Source organism: Oncorhynchus mykiss, chromosome 17 (assembly GCF_057628025.1).
Source record: "Oncorhynchus mykiss isolate SJ-2025 chromosome 17, ASM5762802v1, whole genome shotgun sequence".
Lineage (NCBI taxonomy): Eukaryota > Metazoa > Chordata > Actinopteri > Salmoniformes > Salmonidae > Oncorhynchus > Oncorhynchus mykiss.
Window position 1 is genome coordinate 20,056,812 of NC_143038.1, and position 7,186 is coordinate 20,063,997.

Here is a 7,186-nt window from a genome sequence, read left to right on the forward strand (position 1 = left end):
AACTTAGACTGATATATGGAGATTTTCCCCTTTCGGTTTCAGCTTAAACGAGCTAGCTGGAACTGAGTGGTAGAGTCTTGATCTGTGACTGTGGAAAAGATCATGTAAAATTGGGACTTTGCATAATAAGTGTGGGCAGGTGCAGTAAAAGTGGTTCCCTGTCTGTCACCATAGCCTCGCCTTGGAAGGATCTGAGGCCTTTCTGAAGTGGTTTATTGCAAATGACTTGGTGAATGGAAGAAATAAGCTGAAATTAAATGAGTTGAGCCGAGACTGTTACTATAGGGGTGCATCTGAAATCTGACCTGGGTCATTAGGGCATATAGGGAATATGGTGCCATTTTGAATACATGTAGGAGTATTGCTGTTAAGCATGGCCTACTATAAGAATCACTCAACATAAACGTATGTCTCTTCATCCCCTAAGGAAGAGTGATACATCACGTAAGGGAGAGAAACCACAGATCCTGAGTATTTATACCTCATACTTTGCAACTCATTCATTGCAAATGAGAGGTGACCAGAGCAAATCAACAGAGGAAACCACATTATAAAAATGTCAAGGAATATTATCATGGGGCTAAACCGTGTCCTATAGATTAAGAGTATTGAAGCACCTATACAGACAGACCTGAGTCATTTCATGAATGTGTTTCTCAGTAACATTGTGTCGGCACACATCAGATTACATGTTTGTTATACTTACCGGTGTGGTGTAGCGCTGCTCACATAATCCATGGATTCAAGTTCTTTATTCAATGGATATTTGTAACTTGTGTTTGCAGTTGTGAAAGGCTTACCGGCCATTGGCGTTCCACACACACCCGCAGCCACTGCAAGGTGTGAGGGCCTACGGGCTCTGGGAGCCCACTGGTTCTGGGGGCCTGTCATACCAAATTGCGTCCCTCTGCCAAAAAAGGGTCCCCCACAGCGTCACAATAGGATTCGATGAGTTCTAGCTTCCTTTGCTATGCTGGTTGCTTGGCTCCATTTTACATAGTGGTCACAGAGGACGCGGGCAGTTCTAGTTCTATTTCACCTCATAAACGCTCGCTCAGTAAGCGCAAAATTATTACCTCAGAATCGCTCTCCAAGGATGGTGTTTTTGACAGCTACTACCTGCCGACTAGACTGTAACACTTGCTTTACCATGTATGTGTCTTTATATAAGAAAATATTGTTAAATAGGAAGAAATAATTTAAGCTGTTTTTAGATTGACGTTGCTAGTTACTTTATTTATTTACCCCAGCCGGCCTTGTCAGCCAGATAGCGAACCAGACAGTTTTATTTAGCTAACGTTAGCTGGCTAACTGCTATTGTATTTTTTTGTTAGTCTGTAGCTTGCACTTCAATAGCATCCCTCAAGGAGTTTTTTCCACTGATCTCAACAACATTCGTAAGCAGCAGAGAAATTCACAAATCCAGATAACATTTAAGCAGTTAACTTCTATTAGATAACTGGAAGGATTTAGCTATGTACAACCCTTTTTCAACAAGCATTTTCCATCTAGCTAGTTGGTCATCTACATGTTGCTAGCTATACATGTATACTGAACAAAAATATAAATGCAACATGCAACAATTTCAAAGATTTTACTGAGTTACAGTTCATATAAGTAAATCGGTCAATTTAAATACATTCATCAGACCCTAATCTATGGATTAGGGTCTCAGGATCTCGTCATAGTATCTCTGTGTATTCAAACTGCCATCAATAAAAATGCAATTGTGTTAGTTGTCCGTAGCTTATGCCTACCCATACCATAACCCCACCGCCACCATGGGGCATTCTGTTCATAACGTTGACATCAGCAAACTTCTCACCCACAAGACGACATACGTACGTGGTCTGCGGTTGTGAGGCCGGTTGGACGTACTACCAAATTCTCTAAAATGACATTGGAAGTGGCTTACGGTAGAGAAATTAACATCAACAACTCTGGAAACAGTTATGGTGGACATTCGTACAGTCAGCATGCCAATTGCATGCTCCCTCAACTTGAGACGTGGCATTGTGTTATGTGACCAAATGGAACATTTTAGAGTGCCATTTTATTGTCCCCAGCACAAGGTGCACCTGTGTAAAGATCGTGCTGTTTAATCAGCTTCTTGATAAGCCACACTTGTCAGGTCGATGGATTGTCTTGGCAAAGAAAAAATGCTCTCCTCTAGGGATGTAAAAAATGTGTGCACAACATTTTAGAGAAATAAGCACATGGAAAATGTCTGGGACCTTTTATTTCAGCTCATGAAACATGGGACCAACACTTTGTTGCATTTATATTGTTTTATTATATTTTATGTATGTATTTTTTTTAAATATGTAACATTTTTGTTCAGTGCATTCATATGTCTGTCATGTCATATTGCGGTATCTAGCTATAAGTTAAACCTGATCAATCAAATGGATAGCTGTAAGCAATTATGGTAATTCCAACTGCTCTTAACTAGGTGTCTTCGCTAGACAGTGAGAAGAAGACAGAGAGAGATATGGAGAGAGAGAAAGACAGCAGTGCAAATGTATTTATACTTCAGTATTTCACCAACTCTTCTCGTCCAACTTGTTGGGAAATCACATGTACCTACAGGGGAAGGATGGCCATCCACACAGGAGGGTGATTTTCACTGAGGAGAAGGAGAAGGTGCTGACCGAGATGCATGCTTGCCATTTTGGAGTGAAGCATATTACTGCCAAAATCAACTTTCTGGCGTGGGATTGTGAAGGATGTGGACAGCTGAGCAAGTGAAATGACATTTTGTTTATCAATTTTATTATATCTGAAATTATTATGATTTCAATGAATGTCATATCATAGAGCACACAATGTTTCAAATTGTCACTTTGTACTTAAAGGTCAGTACCTGTCTAGCCTGCCAGAAGTTTGAGAGGGTGAAGACCGTGGCGCCGGAGCTCATCAGTTGTTTCACCATGGCACATGACCTGTAAGTGGCACAATTAACATTTTTCCCTGATAAGTTGTTTTGTAATGGCTGCTTTATTGAGTTCAATATTATAGAATGTGAGTCAGTATCCTTACGAATATGAACATCTGCATACTGTATGACACAGATACGGGTAAGAAGGAAGTAATCTTCTCTCTAAAACTTAAAATATTAGGGATAGACCTCATCGGACCCTTCATGAAATCCAGGAATGGCAACAGCTGGTGTCTGTCGGCAACCGATCACTTTACCAAGTGGATGAAGGCAATACCCCATTAAGGTCAGTAAAGGAAGAGAATGTGCTTAACTCTAAATCCCCTTCTGTAACCCATTAAAAAAGGGGCATGGAACCAAAAATAGATTTCCGTTTTGTACCCATCAAGGAGGAGACTGGCGAGGCCACCTCCAAGGCGATGATGGACATCTTCAACACCCACGGTTCTCCCAGGATCATCTTGAGTGACCAAGATTGTAAACTCTGGAACAAGGTACGAATGTTCTAGGTTATATTCTGTCACTAATGGTTTGTTATGTTAATATGGAGTTGGCTTTCCACTAGATGCGTTCCAATTCATCCAAAAGGTGTTCAATGGGGTTGAGGTCAGGGCTCTGAGCAGGCCAGTGAAGTTCTTACACACCGACCTCGACAAACAATTTATGTATGGACCTCGCTTGTGCACGAGGGCATTGTCATGCTGAAACAGGAAAGGGCCTTCCCCAAACTGTTGCCAAAAAGTTTGAAGCACAGAATCGTCTATAATGTCATTGTATGTTGTAGCATTAAGATTTCCCTTCACTGGAACTAAGGGACCTAGCCCGAACAATTAAAAACAGCCCCAGACCATTCCTCCTCCACCAAACTTTACAGTTGGCACTATGCATTCCGGCAGGTAGCGTTCTCATGGCATCCGCCAAACCCAGATTCGTCCGTCGGACTGCCAGATGGTGAATTGTGATTCATCACTCCAGAGAACGCGTTTCCAGTGCTCCAATGGCAGAGAGCGTTACACCCCTCCAGGCAATGCTTGGCTTGCACATGGTGATCTTAGGCTTGTGTGCGGCTGCTCGGCCATGGAAACCCATTTTATGAAGCTCCCGACAGACAGTTATTGTGCTGATGTTGCTTCCAAAGGCAGTTTGGAACTCGGTAGTGACTGTTGCAACCGAGGTCAGACAATTTTTACGCGCCTCAGCACTCGGCAGTCCCATTCTGTGAGCTTGTGTAGCTTACCACTTGCCGTTGTTACTCCTAGACGTTTCCACTTCACAAAAACAGCACTTACAGTTGACCGGGGCAGCTCTAGCAGGGCAGAAATTTGACGAACTGACGTGTTTGAAAGGTGACATCCTATGATGGTGCAACGTTGAAAGTCACTAAGCTCTTCAGTTCAGTAAGACCATTCTACTGGCAATTTTTTGTCTATAGATTGCATGGCTGTGAGTTCAATTTTATACAACTGTCAGCAATGGGTGTGTCTGAAATAGCTGAATCTAATCATTTGAAGGGGTGTCCACATACTTTTGTATATACAGTGCATTCAGAAAGTATTCTTTCTTTCCCATTCTCCACATTTTGTTATGTTACAGCCTTATTTCCCCATCAATCTTCACATTTAGCCCATAATGATTTGAACTTTTATTAGCAAATGTATTAAAAATAAAATACTGTAATACCTTATTTATAAAAGTATTCAGACCCTTTGCTATGAGACTCAAAATTCAGCTCAGGTGCATGCTGTTTCCATTGATCATCCTCGAGATGTTTCTACAACTTGATTGGAATCCACCTGTGGTAAATTCAATTGATTGGGCATGATTTGGAAAGGCACACACCTGTATGTAATTTCCCACAGTTGACAGTGCATTTTAGAGCAAAAAGCAAGCTCCGGGACACGATTGTGTGGAGGCACAGATCTGGGGAACAGATCTGGGGAAGGGTACCAAAAACATTTCTGCAGCATTGAAGGTCCCCAAGGAGTACCCTCCATCATTCTTAAATGAAAGAAGTTTGGAACCACCAAGACACTTCCTAGTGCTGGCAGACCGGCCAAACTGAGTAATCGTGGAAGAAAGGCCTTGGTCGGGGAGGTGATCAAGAACCCGATTGTCATTCTGACAGAGCTCCAGAGTTTCTCTGTGGAGATCGGAGAACCTTCCAGAAGATCAACCATCTCTGCAGCACTTCAGTATAAGGCACATGACAGCTCGCTTGGACTTTGCCAAAAGGCATCTAAAGGACTCAGACCATGACAAACAAGATTCTCTGCTCTGTTGAAACCAATATTAAACTCTTTGGCCTGAATTATCATCATCATCAGCATCATGCTGTGGGGACTGGGAGACTAGTCAGGATCAAGTGAAAGATGAACAGAGAAAATTACAGAGAGATCCTTGATGAAAATCTGCTCCAGAACACTCAGACTGGGGCGAACGCAGACTGGGGCGAAGGTTCACCTTCCAACAGTACAACGACCCTAAGCACACAGCCAAGACAACGCAAGAGTTTCTCTGGGACAAGTTTCTGAATGTCCTTGAGTGGCCCAGCCAGAGCCAGAGCCAGAGCCCAAACTTGAACCCGATCAAACATTTCTGGATAGACTTGAAAATAGCTGTGCAGTGACGCTCACCATTCAACCTGACAAGAGCTTGAGAAGATCTGCAGAGAAGAATTGGAGAAACTCCCCAAATACAGGTGTGCCAAGCTTGTAGCATCATACCCAATAAGAATCAAGGCTGAAATCGCTGCCAAAGGTGCTTCAACAAAGCACTGAGTAAAGGTTATGAATACTTATGTAATTGTATTTTTTTATTTTTGTAAATTTGCTTTGTCATTATGGGGTATTGTGTGTAGATTGATGAGGGGGAAAAACTATTTAATCCATTTTAGAATAAGGCTATAAAGTAACAAAATGTGGAAAAAGTCAAGGGGTCTGAATCATTTCCGAATGCACTGTATATTATATTTCAATATCTTACATTGTCAATAGATATCCCTTTCTTACCTCCTCCAGGTTTGGATGAACGGACCATCCAGACCCTCAAGATTGCCATGTGAAAGTTCCTTGACGGGTATCAGGAACGGTGGGAGGACAACCTGAAAGTAATTTTCTTTGCACACAACAGCGTCCAGGGCTCCAACAACTACTCACCTTATTGTCTGCTGTATCGACGGGAGCCACAGCTGTTGACTGAGGTAAACAATGCAATTGTATATACAATTATTGCATTTTCTGTAGTCTTTCAAATTTGTGATTGACTTCCATGCTGACCACACCACATTTATTGTGCGGAGCAAAATAAATGTATTCAATCATTGCACCGACACTACTCGCAAGTGTCTGCGTAGCCGGGCGCTATTTCGGACGCTCAACACGCTACAAGTCTTGCCTCTCAAATCTCCTCATTGGTTTTTAGGAGCATATACCCACGTGGGTGATTGAAAGATGAAGTGACGTCCACACTCCAGTCAGTTGTAGTAATGCAAAAAGTTGCAACCACCATATGAAGTCCAAAGAAGAAAAAGAAGCCTGAAGGAAGGAGGAAATATGACGAGAAACAAATTAGGCTTCCCGTTTTATCTGTGGATTAATTGCCAGAGTAGAGGACCAGGTGCATTTTAGGTAAAATAACAACCCAATTTTTATATCTCAAGCTAGCAAGCTAAATTGCCATACATTGTTTAATGCTTTTCGACCTGTCCCCAAATTAATATAATTGGTTCAGAGTGTGTTTTGATATTTAAACCTGTGTGTCCTAATCGTGTCTGTTGTGAGGATACAAAATCAACTGCGCACGTGCAGTTTGGACAGCATGTTTGCTAGTTTAGGATAACGTACTTTCAGATCACTGAAACCCCACCTGATGTGGTAGAAGATCAAACGTATTCAAGGACCACCTTCAGGCACAGGCTGAGAAGGATGTGGTGGTTTTTGACCAGGTAAAAATATTTGTCCGATGTTAATTTATTTTCTGTCCCTCTGTGATATGTAAGAGATGTATTTGTAATAATATTAAATATAATTGCATATATTTATGTTATCAATCAAGGTGAGACAAGGCACAGGTGAAACAGAAGTAGAGCCACCAGAGGAGAATCAAGAAGGGGACCACGTGCTTTGACATCTGGGCGAATGACTCAAGAAGAACGAAATGAAGGTGAGACCTGGAAAACCTTGCTGCTCTTTCACTCCTAGCTGGGGTTAGTATCCATTAAGGTGAATATAAAAATCTCAGATAACTATT